The sequence below is a fragment of the Cryptomeria japonica genome, chromosome 7 (genome assembly GCF_030272615.1).
Source record: "Cryptomeria japonica chromosome 7, Sugi_1.0, whole genome shotgun sequence".
Lineage (NCBI taxonomy): Eukaryota > Viridiplantae > Streptophyta > Pinopsida > Cupressales > Cupressaceae > Cryptomeria > Cryptomeria japonica.
Genome location: NC_081411.1, coordinates 731,599,028 through 731,622,915, shown reverse-complemented (window position 1 = coordinate 731,622,915; position 23,888 = coordinate 731,599,028). Strand labels below are relative to the sequence as shown.

General features: G+C 38.4%; 1 protein-coding gene and 1 long non-coding RNA gene across 7 annotated transcripts in view; one reads left to right on the top strand and one right to left on the bottom strand.

The window, feature by feature from the left end:
• LOC131074601 (fatty acid amide hydrolase) overlaps positions 1 to 23,888 on the top strand; it is a 196,577-nt gene that overhangs the window by 83,030 nt on the left and 89,659 nt on the right. The gene's annotated exons all lie outside the window — the stretch shown is intronic.
• LOC131074602 (uncharacterized) lies at positions 5,976 to 22,345 on the bottom strand. 2 transcript variants are annotated; one of them, XR_009113083.2, is made up of 4 exons: positions 21,881 to 22,345; positions 21,551 to 21,695; positions 21,369 to 21,467; positions 5,976 to 6,231 (listed from the first exon to the last, which is right to left on the bottom strand). It is a non-coding gene; the product is annotated as an uncharacterized LOC131074602 (long non-coding RNA). The 2 variants fall into 2 exon arrangements; XR_009113084.2 differs by having other exon boundaries at positions 21,369 to 21,460; positions 21,881 to 22,343.

Sequence of the window (23,888 nt, the reverse complement as noted above, 5' to 3'; positions counted from 1 at the left end):
GGTGTAAATAAAGATTCATTATGAATATTATTACATTTTACTTAAGTTAACTTAGGATAATGCATTTCCTTGTAGTTTGGATTTGAGACACTTAGGGAAGTGTGCACATAGGGATAGAGCTTGTAGGAGAAATTCCACCTTTTGTGGTCTTGTTTTGTTGTTACACTCCACATTCGGTGGGTCATCCACCTCTTGTGGAATATTATATTATTTCCCCTACCTACCCCTAGTATTTTTTACCTACCCTTGTTTGTCATTGAGTCACATGTCATGATTGTGTGCTCGTACATCTATATGGCCTTGCATATATAAGCAGGCCTATATTCATTGTATTGGTGAATCCAGTTGATCATTTTCATATTGATGAGAATATAGTTTGTTCTTGTCATTCTTTTGTCTCTATTTTTATACTTTTCATTGTGCCTTTGATCTTGGCAAAATCTCACATGGCATTAGAGCTATTGGGGCTTCATTGATTGGTTTTTGGAGATATCGTGGAAGGTTTCTATTTTCGGATCTGAGGAACTGCGCTTTTTGGAGGCATCTTGGAGCGTTTTCGACCTCACCATTGCGTCCAGGAGGCCGTTTCCATAAAAATCAAGTATAAATTCGACCTATTTTGGCAAAAATCGATTTTTGGGTGTGGAGGAAATTTTCTGCTCAATTCGGACGGTACGGTACAGAATTTTCGGATTTTTTTCAAAAAAAAAAATATATATATATATATATATATTTTTTCTGAAAATTATTTTCCGGTTTGAAAATTTCTTTTTGAAAAAAATAAAAATAAATTTGTTTAAAAATTATTTTTGGGATCCGTACCTTCTGCCCAGTAAGCAGCGCACAGTCAGCACCCAGTCAACAACACCCAATGAACGCTCAGTCAGCGCCCAGTCAACATTTTCTTCGGAAATTTTTAGACCCCTTTCGGTTGAGCAGTTTGAATTTTTGTGTCAACTTTGGAGGCCCATAACTTGCTTAATTTTGCTCCTTTTTTGGTGAATTTTTTTTTGATTCGGGCTAATTTTTCATGCTCTTCGCAGTGGTGTAGTTATTTTTTGGTATTGGTGCATAGGGTTTTAGAAATCTTCAGATTTTCTCAGTTGTACCTGTCCAATCCTCAATTCTGCAACTTCAAAGGCTTCGTTTGAGCTCATATGGCCTCCTTTTCAGGTGCCTTTTTTTTGAAAGTGCATGTTTTTTCATCTACTTTCATAATCTATGATCAGATTTCAAAGATTTTAAGTAGAAATTGTACTTTCAGATATTGGTCTTATTTGGACTATTTGGTACTTTTAAATTGCTTAGATCTTAGTTTAGATCTCTTGCATTATTAGATTGAGTCTCTTTTGGCCTTATTGAGGTAGTTGTAAAACTGAAATCAGAAGTCCACTTTGCCATTTTTTGCAAGTGGCCCATTGTACATGCACTAAGTATAAAGTGCCAAATCATCACTTTTGGGGGTGTTCTTTGATTGAGTGAATTTGGGGGGGTGTCTTGTGTAATTGTGCCTCTCTTTCCTTGTGCTCTTTCATTTTTGTTGCAATGAGTCCTCATAAATTTCCACCTTTAACTCCACATAATTATGCATCATGGAAAATTAAAGTATGGAGCAAATTAATGGAAAAAGGTCTCACGCATTACATAGATGGAACAATAGCAGCACCACCTAATCCTAAGGTTGATCCTAATGCTCAATTAGAATGGCTCATTAAGAATTGTATGGCTCTTGGAACTTTGCACAAGTATGTATCAGATGACCTCATCTTTCATATTGAAAAGTGTACTACAATCAAAGATGCTTGGGATATGTTTCAGAAATTGTATGGTCAAGTTGATGAAATCAAAGGTTATAAAATTGCCAATGAGCTCACCAACTTGGATCCCAAGAGTTTTGATACAATCCAAGATTATGTCACCAAAGCAAATGAGCTAAGAGCAAAGCTTAAGGATTGTGGAATTGACAAAAAGGATGTTCAGTTGATATTCAACTTGTTGGACAAGCTTGCACCAGAATATGCAGCATTTTTGTGTAGCTTCCAAACTTATCGTTTGATAGTGGGGAGTTCCCATGTTATGCCTTCATTTGATGCTTTCACAAAAATGTTGATATTGGAACAATCTAAGTTGTTGAACATGGGGCTTCTCAAGTCTTCAAAGTCCAAGGCTTTGGTGGCTAATCAAGGGAATCAAGGAGGTCAAGGCAAAGATTCCAACAAGAAGAAGAAGCACTCTAAGTCATAGCCACAACAGGAAAAAGGACAATCATCCTCTCCATCACAAGGCAATTTTTCATCCTCTTCCAAGAAGGGGACACCACCTAAGAAAGATAACCCAACTTGTGCATATTGCAAGAAGTATGGTCATGATGAGCATCGATGCCACACAAAGCAAGTTGATGAGTTAACTAATCTTCTTAAGAAAAACAACATCAACTTGCCATCCGCCTACACAAAGAAGGATTCATCTCCTTCCTCTTCCTCACAGTCTAAGGGAAAAGGGCAAGCATTTGTGGCTACAAGTTCTTCACAGCAGTGGATACTTGACTCAGGTGCCTCATATCACATAGGTTCTACAAAGGAGTAGTTTTCTTCATTGGAGCCATCTAAGGTACCTCACATTTACATAGGTGATGATACACAAGTAGAGGTTGAAGGGAAAGGTTCAGTTGACATGGATGATGGAACATTTTTGAATGTTCTCTATGTTCCTAACTTGTCTACAAACCTTCTCTCTATCTACCAAATCACTCACTATGGAAATGGGAAAAAGGTTGAGTTTACACCAGATTCAGTTGTGGTAAAGGAACTTGATGATGATGCCTTGGTAGCAGTGGGACAAGTGAATGACAACTCAAGGCTTTATTCATTCTCCCACTTTGTGCCAAGTTCACCTTCTAGGGCCTTGCTTACTCATTCAAATTCAGAAAGTAAGCTATGGCATGAGCGGTTTGGTCACCTCAACTACCGCTATCTTCAGCAGCTCAGCACTAAAGACATCGTCACAAGTCTACCTCGAATCAGTTTTTCAGAGGGTGTATGTTTAGGTTGTTCCATGGGCGAGCATCTCGAGGAAAAGTTTGATAAAGGGAAAGCTTGGAGAGCTTTGGAAGTTCTTCAACATGTTCACAGCGATGTAGTAGGTCCATTTCCGGCACCTTCATTTAATAAGGCCCGCTATGTCCTCACCTTCATTGATGACTACTCCCGCTTCACTTGGGTCTACTTTCTTATTCATAAGAGTGAAGTATTTGACAGATTTCAGTACTTCAAGACTCGTGTGGAGAAGCAATTCGAGAAAGTGGTGAAGATTCTTCGTACAGATAATGGAAGGGAATATGTGAACAAGAGACTTGACGATTTTTGTAGATTTGAGGGGATTGATCTTCAGCATTCTGTAGCATACACTCCACAACAGAATGGAGTTGCAGAATGTAAGAATAGAACTCTCAAAGAAATGGCTAGATGTATGATTCATGCACGTTCTCTTGATCCCGCTTTTTGGGCCGAGGCTATCAGTTGTGCCACACACATCCAAAATCGAGTTCCTCACAAAGCTTTGCAAAGTATTATTTCTTTTGAAGCTTGGGCTGGTAGGAAACAGATTGTGAGACATTTCAGAGTCTTTGGGTCTCCAGCATGGGCTCGCATACCTCCGCAGAAACGCAAGGCATTGGAACCACATAGTCGACCTTGCATATTTGTTGGATATCCTGAGGGTGTTAAGGCATATAGATTGATGGATCCTGAGACACATGAGGTGTTCATTGAGAGGAGTGTTCACTTTGAGGAAAGCTCTCCTAGCTTAGCCTCTCTACCTCCTCCACCTTCCTCCATTGTGGATAGTGATGCTAGTGATTCAGATGATGAGACTTCTTCAACTCCGACTCGCAGGGTTACACCTACGCAGGGTCCAGTTGTAGTTGAGGAGCCTCGTTCTCCACCTCCACCTAGACCTCGTTGGGCTCGACAGACACTTGAGTCCGTGGGTTCTCTTGTTGGGGATCCTTCAGATGCACAGAGAACTCGATCACAACATCAAAATCTTCCACATGCATTCATTGCTACCGCTTCCGATCCACAGACATTTCGGGAAGCATCAGGGGTTCCTGAGTGGGACCAAGCTATGGAGGAAGAGTATAGTTCCTTGATGAGGAACAACACATGGGATTTAGTCCATCTCCCTAAGGGGAGAAAGATGGTTCGATATAAGTGGATCTATCGGACCAAGTTTGCAGCGGATGGTAGTGTGGATAAATACAAGGCTCGACTTGTTGCGAAAGGTTTCTCCCAGGTAGCAGGTGTTGACTATACTGAGACCTTTGCGCCCGTAGCTAAGATGAATTCCATTCGCTTGACACTTGCTATTGCTGCAGCTCATGGTTGGGCTGTACATCAGATGGATGTGAAGAGTGCTTTTCTTCATGGTGATCTTGATGAGGAGATTTATATGGAGCAGCCACAGGGTTTCATCGAGGATACTTCTTTGGTTTGCAAACTAAGGAAATCTCTCTATGGCCTTAAGCAGGCCCCCAGGGCTTGGTATGCCAAGATGGATTCTTTTCTTCTCTTTGCAGGGTTCACCAGGTGTCATTCCGATCCGAATGTCTACATTTTGCGACAGGATGACTCTCACTTGATACTTGTGCTCTAAGTTGATGACTTGATCATTACAGGGAGTACTGCATCCATCATTAGCAGGGTCAAATCTGCTTTGCATGACAGATTTGCTATGACTGACTTGGGTCTTTTGCACTACTTTCTCGAGATAGAGATTTCACGATCACCTTTCGGGATTACACTATCACAGCCCAAGTATGCTCTTGATCTACTTGCACGCTTTCATATGGCTAATTGTAAGTCTGCCCTGACTCCCTTTCTTCTAGGAGTCAAGCTTGAGGCTCAGTGTTATTCTCCATCAGTTGATGCCACTTTGTATCATCAGCTTGTGGGTAGTCTCATCTGCTTGACCCATACACGCCTTGATATTTCATTTGCAGTTGGCATGGTTTCTCGCTTCATGCAGGAACCACATGAGCTTCATTGGAAAGCCACCAAATGCATCCTTCATTACATCCAGGGTACACATCACTATGGGATTCACTATGTAGCAGGCACAGGACTTCGCTTGGTTGGTTACATAGACTCCGATTGGGCTGGCGATCTTGATGATCGTAAGTCTACTTCTGGTTATAGTTTTCACCTTGGTTCCGACCCCATTTGTTGGCAGAGCAAGAAGCAACATGCTATTGCTCTCTCTTCGACTAAGGTTGAGTATCGAGGCGCTGTTAACGCAACGACTGAGACCATTTGGCTCCAGCAAATTCTCACAGAGTTTGGGTTCACCACTCCACGACCGACAGTTCTACATTGCGACAATCAGAGTGCTATTGCTATCTCGAAGAACCCGGTCCAGCATCAGCGAACCAAACACATCGAGATTCATATGCACTATATCCGAGAGCTCATTCAGGAGCAGGTCATTGATTTGCAGTATTGTCCTACAGCGGAGCAGGTTGCTGACAAATTCACCAAACCTTTCACTGAGAGTAAGTTCCAACAGTTGCGAGCTCTCTTGGAGGTGCAAGATGTGTCATTAGGGGGGGTCAGCTGACTTCTCCTTCCTCTCTTATGGGAGAGACTTTTTCCTCTTTGAGGTTTTGTCCTTCTTCTTTGAGAGTCTTTTGTACTTTCATCTCTCTTTTGGGGGGGAGTTTTTTTCCACTGGGTTTTCTCCTTTTCTCCGTTTGTGAGAGATTGCTTTGCATAGTTTTGCTTGCATTTGCATATTGTACATGGGTACTGTTACCTATTTTTCGCTTCTAGCTGAAAAATAAGTTAAGATATGCTAGTTTTTAGAAAATGAAGCAAGTGTGTACTACTTCTGCTATTTTGGTGTTCCAATTGCACTAAGGAATGAGCTAAAGATGGTATTTTTCAAATACTTCTAGTTTGTAACAGCAAGAGAGAGAGACATCTCATCAAAAGGATAAGTATTTTTATTAATATTCAAACATGCGTCCCACACAAAGAGTCGTGAGACTAGCTACATGCATTAGGTGCAGAAAGGAAATACACAGACATGTATACATAAGTACAAAAAAAAAAATGAAGAGAGCATGTTGAGAATGGAACCAGTCATTGCCTGAATGACTGGAACGGTTGGAGTAGACTTGATGTTGCCTTTGTCTTGCTGCTTCACCCTGGTCTGTATCTTCTTTCCTTCTGGTATCTGCAAGAGAGTTAAAATACGCAATGCGTTAGAACATTTCGTTCTAAGCAATGGTTGACTACATTCCTAACATGTGTACTAATGCATGCACATATATATATATATATATATATATATATATATATATATATATATATATATAATCCCTACATGCATTAGATGCATATAACTAGCATCACAGAGGGATCTCAAAAAAACAAATATCAGATCAAAGGAAAATCACCGTACATATGCATATTTTTGCTAACATGTTTGCTTCATGTGCAGGATTAGGAAAAAGGACAGCTTGCTGGTCATAAAATTCACAAATGAGTGGGGGTAAATGAGGCTCCCACAAGGGTTGAGCCCAGCTCATATGAAACAATAGCAAGGTCTCATACAATTAAGTTATATCAGAGCTGATGATAGAGAAAGAGTAACAAAACGCAAGTATGCGATCAGGTGATCAACCAATAGGCATGATAAGGCTGCCCTTTTTAAAGGACGTGGACAAGGTATTTATGCATGCTAATGAGATATGCAGTGCATACATAAAGCTGTAGACTAAGTATAGAAAATGCAACATTCAATTTTTCAGACTCAGTGGGCAGTGAATAGTAAGGAATACAATGCATTTTCAGAATCATAACGAAGACAATTTCTAACACAATGCAAGATACCATTAAACACAGTTATAGAGGGGTTAGCATCTTTCAAATGCAATGCACAGTAGTATTAGTAAGAGTATCTCAATGGCATAAAGAAAGGACAACCAACAAAGATGCAAGGGTCACTGAGAAATAGAAGCCTGTAACATTAAATAGTCATTCACAGTCCCCCAGGGCAGTATAGAATGACCTTTTCACTGTCAACAGAAGCCTTTGACACTATACAACAAGATCACTGTTATGGCAGTCCTTTGTACATGATGAGAAGATCAATGAAGACACAATCTTGATAATGATAAGTTAAGTTACTTTTAGTTCACATATGCATATGGAAGTTTTGATGCTACCAGTTAAGGATCAAGGACCTATAAATGCAAATTATTTCACAAATCAAAGAGCAATTCCCATGGAAAGGGGAAGAAATACAAAAGTGTGATGAGCAGTCATGATCACAACATCAAAGAAGGATAGTAAAGAATAGATCAAGATACAAGGAGACAAGCCTAAAATTTCAGTTTCTGAGCAGAAAATCTTATCTAGCAGCCTCCATGGCCCAAGGATCAATGCTAAGGTGCAAAAAATCAAAGTGGAGAACAGTCGAAATGCAGTAAACAATCATTTGATTGATTTAATAAAAGATACAACAGTCGAATAGGCCAAATTTAACAGTGGATGCTACTAACAGTTGTAATCATTATACAATGAATGTTCAAGACACAAGGAACCCACTGATAGTACAGACTGGTGAAGAGGACAGGCAACATGGTATCAAGGGTTTCAACTTCAATAACCAAGAAAGATGTAGTAAATCATTTTATTCATAGTATAGTGAAATAGAAACAAGAAAAATCGCCTGAAGCTACCATTAGTGGCCAACACACAGTAGTATTGTTTTCACATTTTTCCGTTCAGTATTTTTTAAGAAAAATCTGATAAAATCATTATTTTCGAAAGGAGCTATGCTCAGAAAATTATTTTCAGAATTGAGAAAGATCAAATTGCTAAATGAAGACAGAGGGTTTCCAGAAGCAGCCATTAATGGCGGAAATACACAGCAGTATGCAATGAAAGACTCACGACCTGTAGAATATGTGCAATAGCAAATATGCATCCATGTAAAGTGCAGCAATTTGTCACCAAAGGAGCTGAAATGTTCATGTTTTTTTTACCAGTATTTTCTCAGAATATGTGGAATATGCAGAGATCAAGCCATAGTCAAACATAGTCCCCAGCAAGAAGATCACGCTACAACAGAAATTAAAAAACGAAATGCCCAACAATATGCAAATGAAAACCAGGAAGGAGCAAATTTTTGCAGAAAATCAAAGCACATTTCAGTCATAAAAGTTAAACTATTGTCAGAGATAGTTTTCAGAAAGGAAATTCTTTCGATAGAATCGACTTTCAGAATTAAAATATATGCACTTGAGATCACCATTAATGATGGAAGGATCTGCATTTTTTTTCTTTTGAAGACGGCAGTATGGCGGCCAAAAAGGGAAGAATCGCCCAGAAATCAGAAGGATAGCGCTCAGCTTCTATAAAATCCACATATCGGTCATGGCATCTCTAAGGCTTATAAGAAATGCAACCAAAAGTGGCAGTTTTCAAACCCAAATCGAACTTCCAAACCCCTCATGGCAGCACCCCAACATTTCTCAGAAAATCGCGCCCAGCAGCAGAGATAAAGTGTCGAATGCCAAGGAGGTGCGAAGAAATTCGCAGTTTTAACTATCAACATCAACAAAATCGTGCCCAACATCAACGAAATTAGCCCCAATGTGCCCAGAATCGGCAAATGCAAAAAAAAGAGATCAGGTTGCAAAAGCCCGATGGCGCCCAACACTCAGAATTGCGCCCAGCACACAACAAATGACCAATTTTCCTCCTTTCATGCCCAGTCCAAACCCTAGCGGCACTCAGCAAAGCTTCCAAGTGAAGTTTCCAATGAAGATGAAAATATCGAATGCAAAATGAGGAGTGAAATGAAGAGTTTTAGGGTTATATTTTATTTTCTCTTCTCTCATTGCCACGCAAAATGCCTAAGGGGTCGATGAAATGTTTTTCATCCCCTTAATAAACTTTATTATTGATTTATTATATCACTTAATATTTGTAATAAATTTTATTTCTTTTATGGAGACTAGGCATAAGTTAATAGATGTAAATAAATAAATATTTATTAAAGTTATCTAAAAATTTACCCCTTAATTAAACATTTGTTTCTTCCTTTTTTTATATTTAAAGTATTAAAAAAATAATAAATATAATTAAAAAAATTATTTATTAAAGTGAATTAAACACACTATTAAATATATTTTCTGATTACATTTATTATTTAATAAATAAAGATAACGAAATTACTTATTAAAGTGATTTATTTTATTTATCACTTTAATAAATAATTTTATTATCTTTATGTTATTAAAATCTTTACTTTAAATACAAAAATAAAATTAAACAAATGTTCAATTTAGGTAATGGTATTTTTTTAAAATCACTTTAACAGATATTTATTTTCATTTATTAGGAGGTCAAAGAAGATATTTCTTGCATTAATGAAGGCTTGCAGGCCTGCCAGGGATATTTATGGGTCATTTATTGTGCAATTAAGGGTTTTTATGGGAAGACATGGGGTGGCTTGACTTTTGGCTGAAGTGCATTCCCTTTCAGACATGTTTGGGGCCCTAACAAGTGGGTTTTTTGAGTCTGCTCGACCCAAAAAGAGGAGGTGGAGTCCTTTTGACTGCCTTTGGAAAAGCATATATAATAGAAGACTTCATTTTTGTAAGGTTTCTTCTTCATTCATCTTTTAGCAGACTGTAATTTCTGAGTTCTCTCTGCAGGAAAGAATGTTTTTGTAACACATTTTCAGGAATAAGAGAGCATTGTAACAACTTTGAGCAGTAATAAGTAAACTATACCTTCTCATATTCTTTTGTCATTAAGTATTTGGTGTTTATGCAGGTTTTTTGTGATATCCTTGTCCTTTAAACTGTATGTTCATGAGGGTACTTTATGTAGAAGCATAATTATTTGCAGGTTATGAGTTGTGTGAAATAGCAGTTTTAAGTTGTGAGAAGTGTTTTTCTCTTCCAAGGACTGTGACTTTAGCCTTCTTATAAATTATTCATGCAAGGGTTATGACTTGCTGGGTTGTGTAGGTGAGTATTATTACTGACATATTGTTTGTTGTTTGTTGTTTTTATTCCTCAAGATATTCAGTTTGGTGCATCACCTGTTAGACATAAAACAGTGCGAGACACGCAATGGATTTCAAAGAATTGATTGAATAACAGAATGAGCAAGATGCTCATAAATAGTACAGGAGTATTTACAAGAATAGCAAGTTTCTAATAAGAAACTGCTGATAAGATCATAGAAGATCTTACTAAAAAACAATATACACTATTGAGCATTAATACTAAAATTAACAATATTTTAATATTCTAATACCCTCCCTTAATGCTCAATCTATTAAGTACACCTATAGACCCCCTGAATTTTACAAATTTATCAGGACCAAGGGGTTTGGTGAAGATGTCTGCTGGCCTCTCTGAGGTAGGAACATACAGCAACTGGATGCATCCGTCTTCAACCAGCTGTCGAATATAGTGACAATGAGTTTCCACATGCTTGGTTCTTTCATGGAAGGCTGGATTCTTGGCGAGTTTGAGCACTCCCTGATTATCACAGAACAAAGGAGTTGGACCTGCCTGGGAGACATGCATATCCGCAAGCATTCGTCGAAGCCAAACCGCCTCACAAGATGCCTTAACTGCTCCCCGATACTCTGCTTCTGTCGAGGAGAGAGCCATTGCCTGCTGCTTCTTACTAGTCCATGTGACAGCACCAGATCCCAAACTAAACACATACCCTGTTGTAGATTTACGGTCATCAACCGAACCTGCCCAGTCAGAATCTGTGTAGCCACTGAGTGTAGGATCAGAACTCCGAGTGTACAGAAGTCCATAATCAGGAGTACCACTCATATAACGCAGCACATGCTTCGCTGCTATCCAATGATCAGCCGTGGGAGCTGTCATGAAGCGTGAAATGTAGCTCACTGCAAAACTGATGTCAGGTCTAGTGGCAGTAAGATAGATGAGACTGCCCACTAGTTGCCTGAACAAAGATTCATCCACAACTGGTGAAGATGACTGAGCTGAAAGTTTGAGCCTGGGTTCCATAGGAGTAGAGGCAGGTTTGCAATCTTGCATTCTGAACCTGTCCACAAGACTTCTGGCATACTTGGACTGAGAGAGAAAGATACTGTTCTCAGTCTGCCAAACTTCAACTCCTAAGCAGTAATGTAGAAGTCCCAAATCTGTCATATCAAAGGTGCGGCACAAATCCTGTTTGATCCCAGTGATCAAATGTGCTGAACCGCCAGTAATGATTAAGTGATCCACATAGACAACCACAAACAGAACATCATTACTAGTATGCTTGATATACAGGTTTGCATCAGATGGACTCCGTTGAAAACCATGATCTGTCAGGTACTTATCAATTTTCATGTACCAAGCCCGAGGAGCTTGTTTCAGACCATGGAGTGCTTTGACTAGTCTACAGACCTTCTGTTCTTGACCAACAAACTTGACTCCTGGGGGTTGCGTCATGTAGACTTCTTCCTGTAAGTCACCGTTCAAAAAGGCACTCTTGACGTCCATCTGATGGACTTTCCAACTGAACTGGGCTGCCAAGGCAAGAACGAGCCGTATGGTACTCATTTTGGCTGTAGGAGCAAAAGTCTCCTCGTAGTCAATGCCTTCTTTCTGTGAGAACCCACGAGCAACAAGACGAGCCTTATACTTGTCTAGGGTTCCATCAGCTTTGTATTTTACTTTGTACACCCATTTGCAGCTAATGGGCTTCTTCCCTGAAGGAAAGATCAGAAAGGGCCCAAGTGTGATTCTTCTGAAGACTCTGAAACTCGGCTTCCATAGCTTGTTCCCACTCAGGTATACCTTTAACCTTTGAATATGTCTGAGGCTCAAAAACACTGTGTATTTTAGCCATGAGAGCAAAATTGACTGTATGCTACTGTTTGCTCTTATTACGGGAGGTTCTACCCTCAATGAGCTCAGTATCCCCGAGATCACCAATGGTCTTGGCCCACCATTTAGGCCAGAGAGTAGAAGTGCTAACATCTGGAGGAATTGGAAGAGGCTCAGGAGCAGGAACAGGAGCTGCAGGAGGAGGATTATTCTTCGGAGGGAACTCAGGTAGTGCATCATCCAAAATAGATTCTGCATCACCCCTTCCATCAGGCGAACCTAATCGAATAAGAACACGGTGAGGCTGATCTTCAGAACACTGCTCAGAAGAAGGGGACTGAAAGAATCCTCTGTCTTCATCAAATACAACATCACGACTGAAGATAAGACGTTTAGTGTCTATATCGATTAGTCTGTAGGCCTTATGGTGATCACTGTATCCTGTCATCATGAGTTTCTAACTTTTGGAATCCAACTTGGAGCGCTTAGCATCTGGAATCCAAACATAGGCAATAGAGCCAAAAACCTTCAGGTGGCTGATCTTAGGCTTCTGACCAGACCAAACCTCTTCTGGAGTCTTCCCCTTAACAGCCTGAGTAGGGGAACGGTTAAGGAGGTAGACAGCAGTAAACACTGCTTCAGCCCAATATTTATTCGAAACACTCCTGTGTTGTAACATAGAGCGAGCCATCTCAACAACCGTACGATTGTGATGCTCGACAACACTGTTTTGCTGAGGAGTGGAGGGTGTAGTGAATTGGCGTTTGATGCCATGGGTATCACAGAAGTTGGAGAATGCAGAAGAACAAAATTCCCCCCCGTTATCTGTCCTAAGAGTAATCATGCTACATCCAGACTCTTTTTCAACAAAGGACTTAAACTTCTGAAAGATACTAAATACATCTGATTTGTGTTTAAGAAAGTACACCCACATCTTTCTACTAAAATCATCTACAATAAGCAAAAAGTATTTGCAACTAGTAACAAAAGATGTATTCATAGGACCACAAATATCAGCATGAAGTAATTGAAGTACCTTAGATGCGCGCCAAGACTTTCCATGTGTGAATGAAGTCCGATGCTGTTTGCTAGCTTGACAAGCGCCACATGCTCCAAGATGCTGAGTCTGAATATCAGGTAACCCTGAAACAGGTCCCTCCCGAGATAGCTGAGAGAGATACTGAATGTTGAGATGTACATATCTCTGATGCCACAAAGTGCTGAGAGGAGAAACACGAGCTGCTAGAGCCACTTCAGGAGAATCACCAGTGTCAAGAAGCTTGTATAGGCCATGATCCTCTAGACCAACAGCAACAGTAAGACGAGTCTCCCAATCAATGATGTGAGCACTGAACACCACATCTAGCTGAGGAGAATTCCTCATAATCAGACTGACAGAGAGCAGATTAAGATCCATCCCAGGAACATAGTGCACATTCAGGAAGATGAGATTCCTGCCACCAGACTGTATCTGAACAGTGCCTCTGCCAACAACTGTATACTCCTCACCTCCGCCAAATACAACGGAATCACTGAAAGATGAGAAGTTTGTAAACCAGTCACGCCGATGAGAAAAGTGACGTGACGCACCAGAGTCGATGTACCAAGCAGAAGACTTGGCATGATCTGAAGACCTCTTAGCCATAAAGGCATAAAAGGCAGACTCCTTTTGCTTGGAATGTTCAGCAACATGCGCTTTCTGGTGTGACCATCCCTGCTTCTTTTGTTCAGAAGCGAGCCTCTGACGGCAATCTTTCTTCATATGGCCGTACTTGTGACAGTAATTGCACTGCACATTCTTCTTCTTAACACCATCCTATGTTTGAGAAGAGCCTTTCTGCTGAAAAGACTGAGAGGACTGAAATTTGCCTTTATCCTTGTGAAAGGATTGGGCTGTGAAGGCATTTTCCGAGGAGGCTGACGTAGTACCACTACCAAACTGTTGTTTCCAGTGATCCTACTGTAGAAGTTTGGTGCACAATTCTGAAAACTTTAGGTCAACATTAGTTGAAGTAATATTGAGGGTCTCAATGAAGTGTTCATACGATTTCGGAAGACTTTTCAGAGTGATTACTACCATGTCTTCTTCCTCCATAGTCCGACCAATAGCTTTGAGCTGATCTCGGATGTCCTTAATGCTCGTGAGGTGTTCCTGTAAGGACATGCGTTCGTCCATCATAATGGAGAATAGCTGATTCTTCAGAAAGAATGCTCAGTGCTTGTCGGATGTCTCATGCAATTCCTTCAGATGCTTCCAGATGTCAGATGCTGTCTTGCCGGAAGGAATCTGCGGTAACTGATCATCAGTCACGGAGAGTTTGAGAAGCATAACTGTCTCTCGATTGTGTTCATCAAACTTATCTTGATCTGCACCAGGTGTACCAGGACTGAGCTCTTTTTCCAAAACAATCTAGTCAAGACGCCTATTTTCAAAAATGGTCAACATACGTTGTTTCCAGATGTTTTAATTGTTACTATTAAAGCGTTGACTGCCTTCTAACATTAGATTGGTTAGAGAAGCCATTTGCACGTTTCTCAATGTAATGAAAAATGATAGGAAGAGATAGGTACAACAACAATAGGCACGGATTTCAAGATGAGTTCTGATCGATGCAGAAAAACGGATAGGTGCCTGAAAGATGAGAGAAAACCCAGAAGTAATCTGCAAACCAAATTCAAATCCGTTGGCTTGAAAATTGAGGCATGGAAAACGATGCACCTAGAAAAATCGGGCAACTACCCAAATTAGGTTTTGAAAAACCCACCAAGAATCTGCAAGAAAAATTTATTTTCGATGGAAACTTGAAGGTAAACACCTTAATCGAAAAAATCAGAGGGTCGTGGAAGCCATGATATGCCCAGAAAATTTGCAGACAAAAGAAACTTGGCACAAGGAAGAAAAACGGGAGTCGCGCCACTAGTAGAGACATCCACATGGGTTTTAGAACCCATAGTGACGACCATAAAACAGTGTGACGAGTCTGCAGGTCGCGCACAGAGCCATGAACGCCGCCGAACAAAGGTCGCGACGAGTTTGCAGGTACAAAGCGAGAAAACAAATCGCGTCACTTGCACCCTGTGTTGCTGGCAGATAGCACTGCGGAATGATCACGGGTCGTGAAAAAACGCGACTGTACAAACCCACGAAGTAGTCACAGGAGCTAGGGAAAAAAAACTAAAAAACCCTAGATGGATTTTTAAAAGTAATTGGAATAATTTCGAAAATTTCCACTCATTGGAAATTAGAATTAAAAAATTTTCGAAAAAATTTCTCCTATAGCTCTGATACCATAAAACAGTGCGAGACACGCAATGGATTTCAAAGAATTGATTAAATAACAAAATGAGCAAGATGCTCATAAATAGTACAGGAGTATTTACAAGAATAGCAAGTTTCTAATAAGAAACTGTTGATAAGATCGTAGAAGATCTTACTAAAAGAGAATATACACTATTGAGCATTAATACTAAAATTAACAATATTTTAATATTCTAATAAGACAGTAGGTTCATTTTCATGTTTTCCTTCTCTTTTCTCCACAAAAATAATCAAGGTAGTCAGAATTAGGTGATAGCCAGTTAAGAACCAGCTTTTTCTGGAGGTTCACTGCAAATTTTAGGCAACCCACAGGCCTAGGAGGGTTCCCATGTGTCACAAGCCTGCTGAGTTGATAGCTTAGCGAATAGGGGTGCAGGTTCAAGTGATAACAGGTACCTATCATGGCCTATTAGTCAGGACCCATCTTGCATTGTTGATTTGAGTCTTCATTCCCCTAAGTTGCACTTAAGGGGGGGTGTTGGTGTAAATAAATATTCATTATGAATATTATTACACTTAACTTAGGATAATGCATTTCTTCGTAGTTTGGATTTGAGACACTTAAGGAAGTGTGCACATAGGGATAGAGCTTTTAGGAGAAATTCCACCTTTTGTGGTCTTGTTTTGTTGTTACACTCCACATTTGGTGGGTCATCCACCTCTTGTGGAATATTATATTATTTCTCCTACCTACCCCTAGTATTTCTTACCTACCCTTGTTTCTCATTGAGCCACATGTCATGATTGTGTGCTCGTACGTTCATATGGCCTTGCCTATATAAGCAAGCCTATATTCATTGTATTGGTGAATCCAGTTGATCATTTTCATATTGATGAGAATATAGTTTGTTCTTGTCATTCTTTTGTCTCTATTTTTATACTTTTCATTGTGCCCTTGATCTTGGCAAAATCTCACAAAGGCCAAATTTGGTGAGATGAACAGAATATGTCAAGAAACTTGAGCTAATCAGGAATGTCGCTTTTGACCCTTCCAAAGGGTCCAGAGCGAAATTTCATAGAGGACCTAAGATTTCACCTAAGTCATAGGATGGTTGAGAAAATTTGCAAAGATATGAAAGGAAATGCATTAAGGGGTGAGTCTAGGGCAAAGTCAAGTCAATTTCAAGGGAAATTAAGTCTAAAGAAGGAATTTTGCTCTTGACCCTTCGAAAGGGTCCAGAACGAATTCCTCTATAAGACACTCTACATTGCCCAAAGCCATGAGCTAATCCATGTCACAGGTATTATTGAAGGCAATTCACTTGTTTGAATGAAGAAATGTGGGAAATGGAGTCAGAAATCAACCCAAAATGTAAATTTCGCTCTTGGCCCTTCGAAAGGGTCTAGAGCGAAATTCATATAGGACCCTATTTCTTCACAAAATCTTGAACTAGATGCCAACTTGAGGAGCAAATTCACTTGATCATGATCGAAGGAGGCCTAAGAAGTTATAATCAAGCCAAGGAAGGGAGGAAAAAGGTGAGAAATGAGCCCAAGTAAGAATTTCACTCATAACCCTTGCAAAGGGTCCAGAGTGAAATTCACATAACCTTCATTTTCTTCCTTGTCATGGCCAAGTTTTGGACTTCTAAGGCATGGTTGGAGTGACCTTGAGGTGTTCTAGCCTTTGAAAGAAGGTTTGAGTTGATGAAATGGTGAAAATCAACCTAGAATGGAAATTTTGCTCCTGAACCTTCCGAAGGGTCCAAAGCAAAATTCTCCATAAACCTCATTTTCTTCCTTGTTTAGACTAAAATCCTTGTTCTTTGGACATGGTAGGGGTAAGTGGACATGTTCTTGCCTTAGGAAGAGAATGAAAGCATTGAAAAGTGAGGATTTTGTCCAAGATTGGGAATTTCGCTCCCGACCCTTCCAAAGGGTCTAGAGCAAAATTCTCCATAAACCTCATTTTCTTCCTTGCCTAGGCCAACATTTTAGTTCCTTGGGCATATTTGGAAGTGGATTAACATGTCTTTGCCTTTTGAAGTGATGGGATGTGAAGGAGTGAAGGATTTTGTCCCAAAACTTGAATTTTGCTCCTGACCCTTCCAAAGGGTGCACAGCGAAATTCTCCATAAACCTCATTTTCTTCCTTGCCTAGGCCAACATCTTAGTTCGTCGGGCATATTTGGGAGTGGATTGACATGTTTTTGCCTTAGGAAGTGATTAGAAGTGAAGGAGTGAAGGATTTTGTCCTAAATCATGAATTTCGCTCCTGACCCTTCGAAAGGGTCCAGAGCGAAATTCTTGAAAACACCTATTTTCCCCTTGGAGAAGGTCAAATCCTTGGTTTTTATGGCGTGGATGGGAGTGGAGTGATGTGTCGTTTCCTTTTGAGGTGGATTGGAGTTTTAAAAATGAAGAAATGAGCTCAAAATGTGAATTTCGCTCTTGACCCTTCCAAAGGGTCCAAAGTGAAATTCTCATTCTCTCCTTTTCCTCTCAGTTTTGTGTCAAGCCAAGTGTGGAACAGGGTGAATTAAGATTGAAGATGCTCCTAGGCATGCCTTTGAATGACTTGTGGCCACCAATGATGAAGATTCCAAGCTAGAACTTGAATTTCACTCCTAACCCTTCCAAAGGGTCCTAAATGAAATCCTAAATAGGTCCTGTCCTTGGTCATGATTTTTAGTGAAATTCTCCTTTCAAGCCATTTTGAGGTCAAACAAGTGTTGTCTTCGTGAGAGGGGGATCCAAAGTTGAGAGTCAAAGGAAAGCAAGGTATGAAGAATGAATCTAGGTAAAGGAAAACAAGCAAATCTAGAATTTCGCTCCTGAGCTGTCGAAAGGGTCCAGAGTGAAATTCCCAAAATCAACTAATTTGCCCATGATTGAGATTAAGAGATGGATTCCCAGGTCTTGGTGGAGAGAAGACTAGTGTATGCTTGCCTTGGAAGGCATTTTGGAGTAGAGAAATGATAGAATTTGTCTTAGAATGTGAATTTCGCTCCTGACCCTTCCAAAGGGTTCAAAGCGAAATTCCTAAAACCTCTATTTTGCTCCAATTTTGAATCAAACCTAGTGTTGATTGAGATTAAAGGCATCCTTAGACATGCATTTGAGCAAGTTGTGGTCACAAAATGTGAAGATTTTGTTCTAAAATGCAAATTTCACTCTTGACCGTTCCGAAGGGTCCAGAGCGAAATTCCTTATAGATCCTGTCCTTGGCCAAGGTCCAAAGCGTAATCCTCTTTTTTGGTCTTTTTGGAGGTCAAATCAATGATGTCTTTAGGAGAAAGTGATTCAAAGGTCAAGAGAAGTTCAAGGCAAGGATATGATGAAATTTGAGCTAAAATGCAAATTTCGCTCCTGACCCTTCCAAAGGGTCCAAAGCAAAATTCTTATAGGGCCTATCCCTGGGGAGGATCTTGAGCAAATTTCATTCTAATGCCTTTTTGTTGATGATTTAAGGTAGAAAATGCTATTCGAGATAAATATATCATGTGTACTTAATCATCTTTTGGTTTGTTTTGTAGGTGGAAGAAAATCGGGCTAGGACAAGGACGACGTATTCTAAGCCCATCACCATCGAGGACGTTCCAGATGCATAAAGGAGGACTCAAGGTATTTTGAAGCGTTGGAAGACTTCAAGTGTTCGAGGAGTTGCAAGCTAGCCTCAAGACCTCATTCTACCACATGAAGAAACCACATGATGACAGAGAAGAATGACACTTCAAGGCGAGGTATGCTACCAGAGTAAGAACACTTGACAATGAGGAAGCCTCATCAAGCATATGCGAGTGAAGGAGGTACATCATTCATCATGTCAAAAGAGAGAAAAGAGATCACCCAAGACATAGATGTCAGACAAGGTGGCATCCTAGTCATTTTTCCTCCAGTTAGATTGGTCCACCTCAGCATGTCCAGATTCAATGTACCTAACTCATCGGGGACGGCACAAACTTCAATGTACCTACCCCTGCTTCCTATTGGTCCTCACTCCTGGAATGTAATTTTCTCATTGGCTAATGAAGTTTATTATAACAAACCCTAATTAGGGTTTCTATCATTTAATCTTAGCCATTGATTTTAAGTCAATCAAAGCCGTGAGTTTGTAAAGGACTCTCTATATAAAACCCTGGCTCCTCATTTGTAAGGGTTAATAATCAGAGAATAGTTAGGAGTTAGCAAAAAGAGAGATAGTCGATAATAGCTCAATAGTAGATAGCATTTTAGAGTAGAGTAGAAAGAGAAGGCAAAGATTGTTGCTAAGGCATTGTTGCAAAAGACATGTAAACTTCATTGAAGGAATGGTGACTGCTATGTGTCGATTCTACAATTTGCATGTTCTCTATACTTCTCAAATTTAATTTCATGTTATTAGATGAATGGAAGAAATTTGTATGATCAATGGTGAAATTTGTATATCCATATTAATAGTGGTTTGTTGATTGCAAACTTGCCTTGCGTAGTCAACTGGAATCATTTAGCTTAAGCTTAACTTGAATTATCGCTTCTTCATTGATATGCATCAACCTGACGGTGTCTATGCTTGTAGTGGTGATCTGAACATCATAAAGCTATCCTTAGAAGATCGCACAAACCTTGTGGAGATGATCCTAGCATGTCAAAATAAGACTTAATTAGAGTTTCATGAAAGGTCATCCACTGCTCCTACATTCTTAGTGTTAGAATTAGATCCTTCTCCAACCCTTATCCTTTTTTCTTTTTTAAAAATCAAGGACAATTAGAGTCTCACGTCCCAGTGATATCCAAAGCAAATCAGACACTCAGGTCATCGAATGTAAGTCCCCTTGTGATTCTAGCAAAATCACATCATACCGCAAAATCACATCATACCGCAAGAGCTTATCCACAAGTAGAGACCCTACATACAAGAACCTTGGAGCTACTCCGATTGATCTTGTCGCGAGATCTTCAACATTCGAGAAAGCTTTGTTCAAGAGAAGATAAGATACCTTGGTATTTTATTCTGTGTTTGCATGTGCATGAAAAACACATCAACAGGTATCCACTCCCAAACCCTCACTAGTTATTAGGATCTCTTGTCATATAAGAAATTTGATTACAATGAGGGTGCTAGGGGGGTGGAGAACTTAGACAACTAAAATTTCTCACTATTAAATGCCAATTGATCTATTATTCAATAATTTACTATTAATTGAAATTTAATACTACTATTTTGGCATTTGGCATTGATCAATGATGAAGTATCATACTATCAAATGTATTTAATTTTACAATTTTTTATATTTCTTTAAATTTTCTGTGGATTATATATATATACCCAAACGTACCATACCCAAGGGCAAAAAAAAATTGCTCTTACAATTCCCGTGCTTGTGCTGGCAACTTAGCTTATAATGATCATGTAAGAGATAATGAAGCATAAGGCAGGTGCCAAATCTCGACTATCTCAAATTCCTAGTGAAACTTGAGTGCTACCTTCATTTGAGTTGATTTTTATCTTACCATTTCTACTCTTGTAGAATACAAGGCTTCTGCATCTCAGATTAGTGCTATTTCAACCCCTTGCTGCCCTTCTTTTCCTACCCAATTGCTAGGGACAAGTAATTACTTTGAAAGGAGGAATATATGTACAGAGAAATGACACATATTTGGAAAATAAATGATCAAAATAAGTATAAGAAAAGAGTCATTGCGCTAGACTCTTGACTAATTTTATTTTTGTATGGTAGATAGTTGGAAAGCTCAGGTTGGGCTACAACTCAACAAAACTAAATTTTTTCGAAAACTTGGAGTTGGCAATCTCGAGAATAAATTGGCAAATTTTTCGAACATTAAGAAACACATAAATTTGTAAAAATATTATTCAAAACATGCACACTAGGGAATTTAGGGATCATATTATTGATTTCTTTCATATAAAGATCAAAATTAGAGTTCAATATCCATCATAGGCCAAAAAATGAGTTTAATACATATCGACACTTCTAACGAACTTGATTCTAGATACCAAGTTTGTAGACATTACACTAAAATTAAAATGGATCCAGCGAATAAATCAAGCAGCGGAGAACTGTTTTATTCGCTCTAAACCATCGAATAATTACAATTTTTGAGAAGTAAACAATTATTCCACTTAAATAACCACATCCAGGTATTATGTCAAATAAATATCCATCATTAAGGCAGGAGATATTTTGTCAAACAGTTAGCAAGTTAATTGAAAACACATAAAATAATTACCTAGAATCTGTAGCAAGTGTCACGAAGATGGAACAGCTGACAATGATTCCAAACCGATCTCAGTTCCCAGGTGTTACAGCAAATGGCCAAAGCTGGAAACTTAAAACAATTTGTTAAATTATTAATTAACCCGACTGTCCCTTCATAGCATTCTGAATATAAACCAGAAAATGAAATATTACCGGTCAATGTTTGGCCAAGTTACTACAGCCTCTCTTTCATCCTATATAGCCTCCAAAGGCAACCACTATATTGCTGCAGCAGGTCCTCAAGCGGAACAGTAAAAGTTGAAAACGCACATGATCCTCCTAAAGACAGAGTCGCAGCCTTCAAAAAACATTAGATTGGCAGTGCGTTAGCAAAAGGTTCCAAAAAAGGGTTCCCCAAAACAACAAATATAAAAAATTATGAGCGATTTTCCAAACGCAGCCTCCATACTAGACTTAACATAAGGCATCGTCTCATATGAAACAATAACCCCATTTATTATCAGAAAAACAAAATGGCAATACCGAACAAGAGAAGGAAGCGGGCGCCACTTGTCAGTGCTATTTCATTAATACAAGGTAAAACTGCAAGAAAACATTTAAAGAATCCCTATCTCCTGCGGTTTCCATTTCATTTGTGCATCTTTCAACAATACAAATTTAAAAGGATGTATGGCGGTGTTCTTTAAAGTCTGTCCTTAATAAAATATTCAAATTAATATGAAACTTCTATAGCAATGCTGCGCTGGCTTTTTGGTACGGCATATTTTAGTAAACTCCCAATGTCATCAAAGTACAGCCAGAATGGTACCAGCAGCCATTGTATAGTCAACAAATATTTGAAAAGAATATTTCATACAAATATAATAATAATCTGGAATTTTAATTTTCAGTAAAATCATAAGGAAAATCATTCCTAAACACTTAGAACATCAATGTGGAACAGTGAAAAATTGAATCTTGCAAACTGGAAAACCAGCACGCATAGAATTGGAAACACACTATAAAATCAATTTAAAATCTGAAAACTCTTCGATGCCCACAACTACGACCATGCAATTGAAAAATAGGAAAGACACCAAAATATTTCTTTTTTTCAATTTTTCGTTTAAAGTTATGTATACTAAAGTGTTTTTTCATCCACTTTTAGAACCTTGTGTCCATATACTTTAATCACTGACTTCTATTCATTTTTCAAATAATTAAATAAATGATACATATTTAAACTTAAATATAACAAACAGATATATTTTGTTTACGTTTCCATCAAGGATTATGCTTACCATATATACCTTGAGGCCATCCATAATCTCCTCATTTGCTTTGAATGAATTGGAGAAGAAAAAGCATAGTTTTCAACTAGTAGGTAGTAACATGGATATGTTGAAGGAGCCGTCATTTGATGTTTTTTTTTAGTTTTTTTTTTAATAAAAGTAATGAAAATCTTTGGCTTATTTTTTTTCAAATTTTTTTATAATAAGGGTGGTTAAGAAGGAAAATAATTAAATAATTAAATTTAAGTTGTTGAAAAGTAACTTAATGTTATAATTTTAAAAGATGAGTTATATTTAATTATTTAAAAAGGTTTGTTATAAGTGAATTATAAAATTTTGCTATGTCCAATGTCTTAAAAATGAGTGTTAAAATGACATTTTAATTTTTTATATTTTTGAGGGACAAATAAAATAAAAGAATATAATATTATATTATTTTTCTTCAAAAAAATATATAAAGGAGGTGGATTGGAAAAAAGGTTTTCTCGTTCATTTTATTAATTTTTATCCACAAAAATTAATGTGAGTTTTCTTTTTTGTTTGAAGATGAAAACCCTTTGATAAGATGGTTTCAAGACAAAAATTCTCCTTACTAGTAGAGCAATTCCACACAAAAATTGTTATTGTGCTATAATTGTTGAAGATGGTGATAAATTTTATTGATGATTTATCTTATTATATTTTGATGAAATTAATATTCTATATGAGTTGTGCCCCTTATAATATAAAGCTATACTATATTAGTCTACCCTTACTACACCAACTAGGACCTATACGTTCCTAAGATCAACATTCTATGGAAGGCATCAAGGGTTTTGTTATTTGATTTGATTAATATAATCATTAATATGGTTTGTTTTGTGCATGCACTTCTTTATTGGTTGTACTTCATGTGATGGGTATTGTAATCTCCCTTTCTTGTTGCAAGCCAGCAATTGTTTAGCCATTAGCTTATTTTTTTCCAAAGTCTTCTTGTAAGCTAATTGGCAAAATAATTTAAATAATCAAGTTGTCAAAATATTATTTTTCAATGATTTAATTGATAGCTATTTACTTATTTAAAGAAAGTGTTTTAAGTGAAGTGTTTTACTATTGTATAAGGTTAACAAGTAAGAGGTTAGAACTGAATTTTTTGCTGCTCTGATTTCTCTTGCTTTAGACATAAACAAAATTTGAATAAATTTATCGTTTGTTGTTATTCTTAATAATTTTAAGTCTTAAACTTGCATGATAACTTTCAAAGCAATCACACAAGTCTA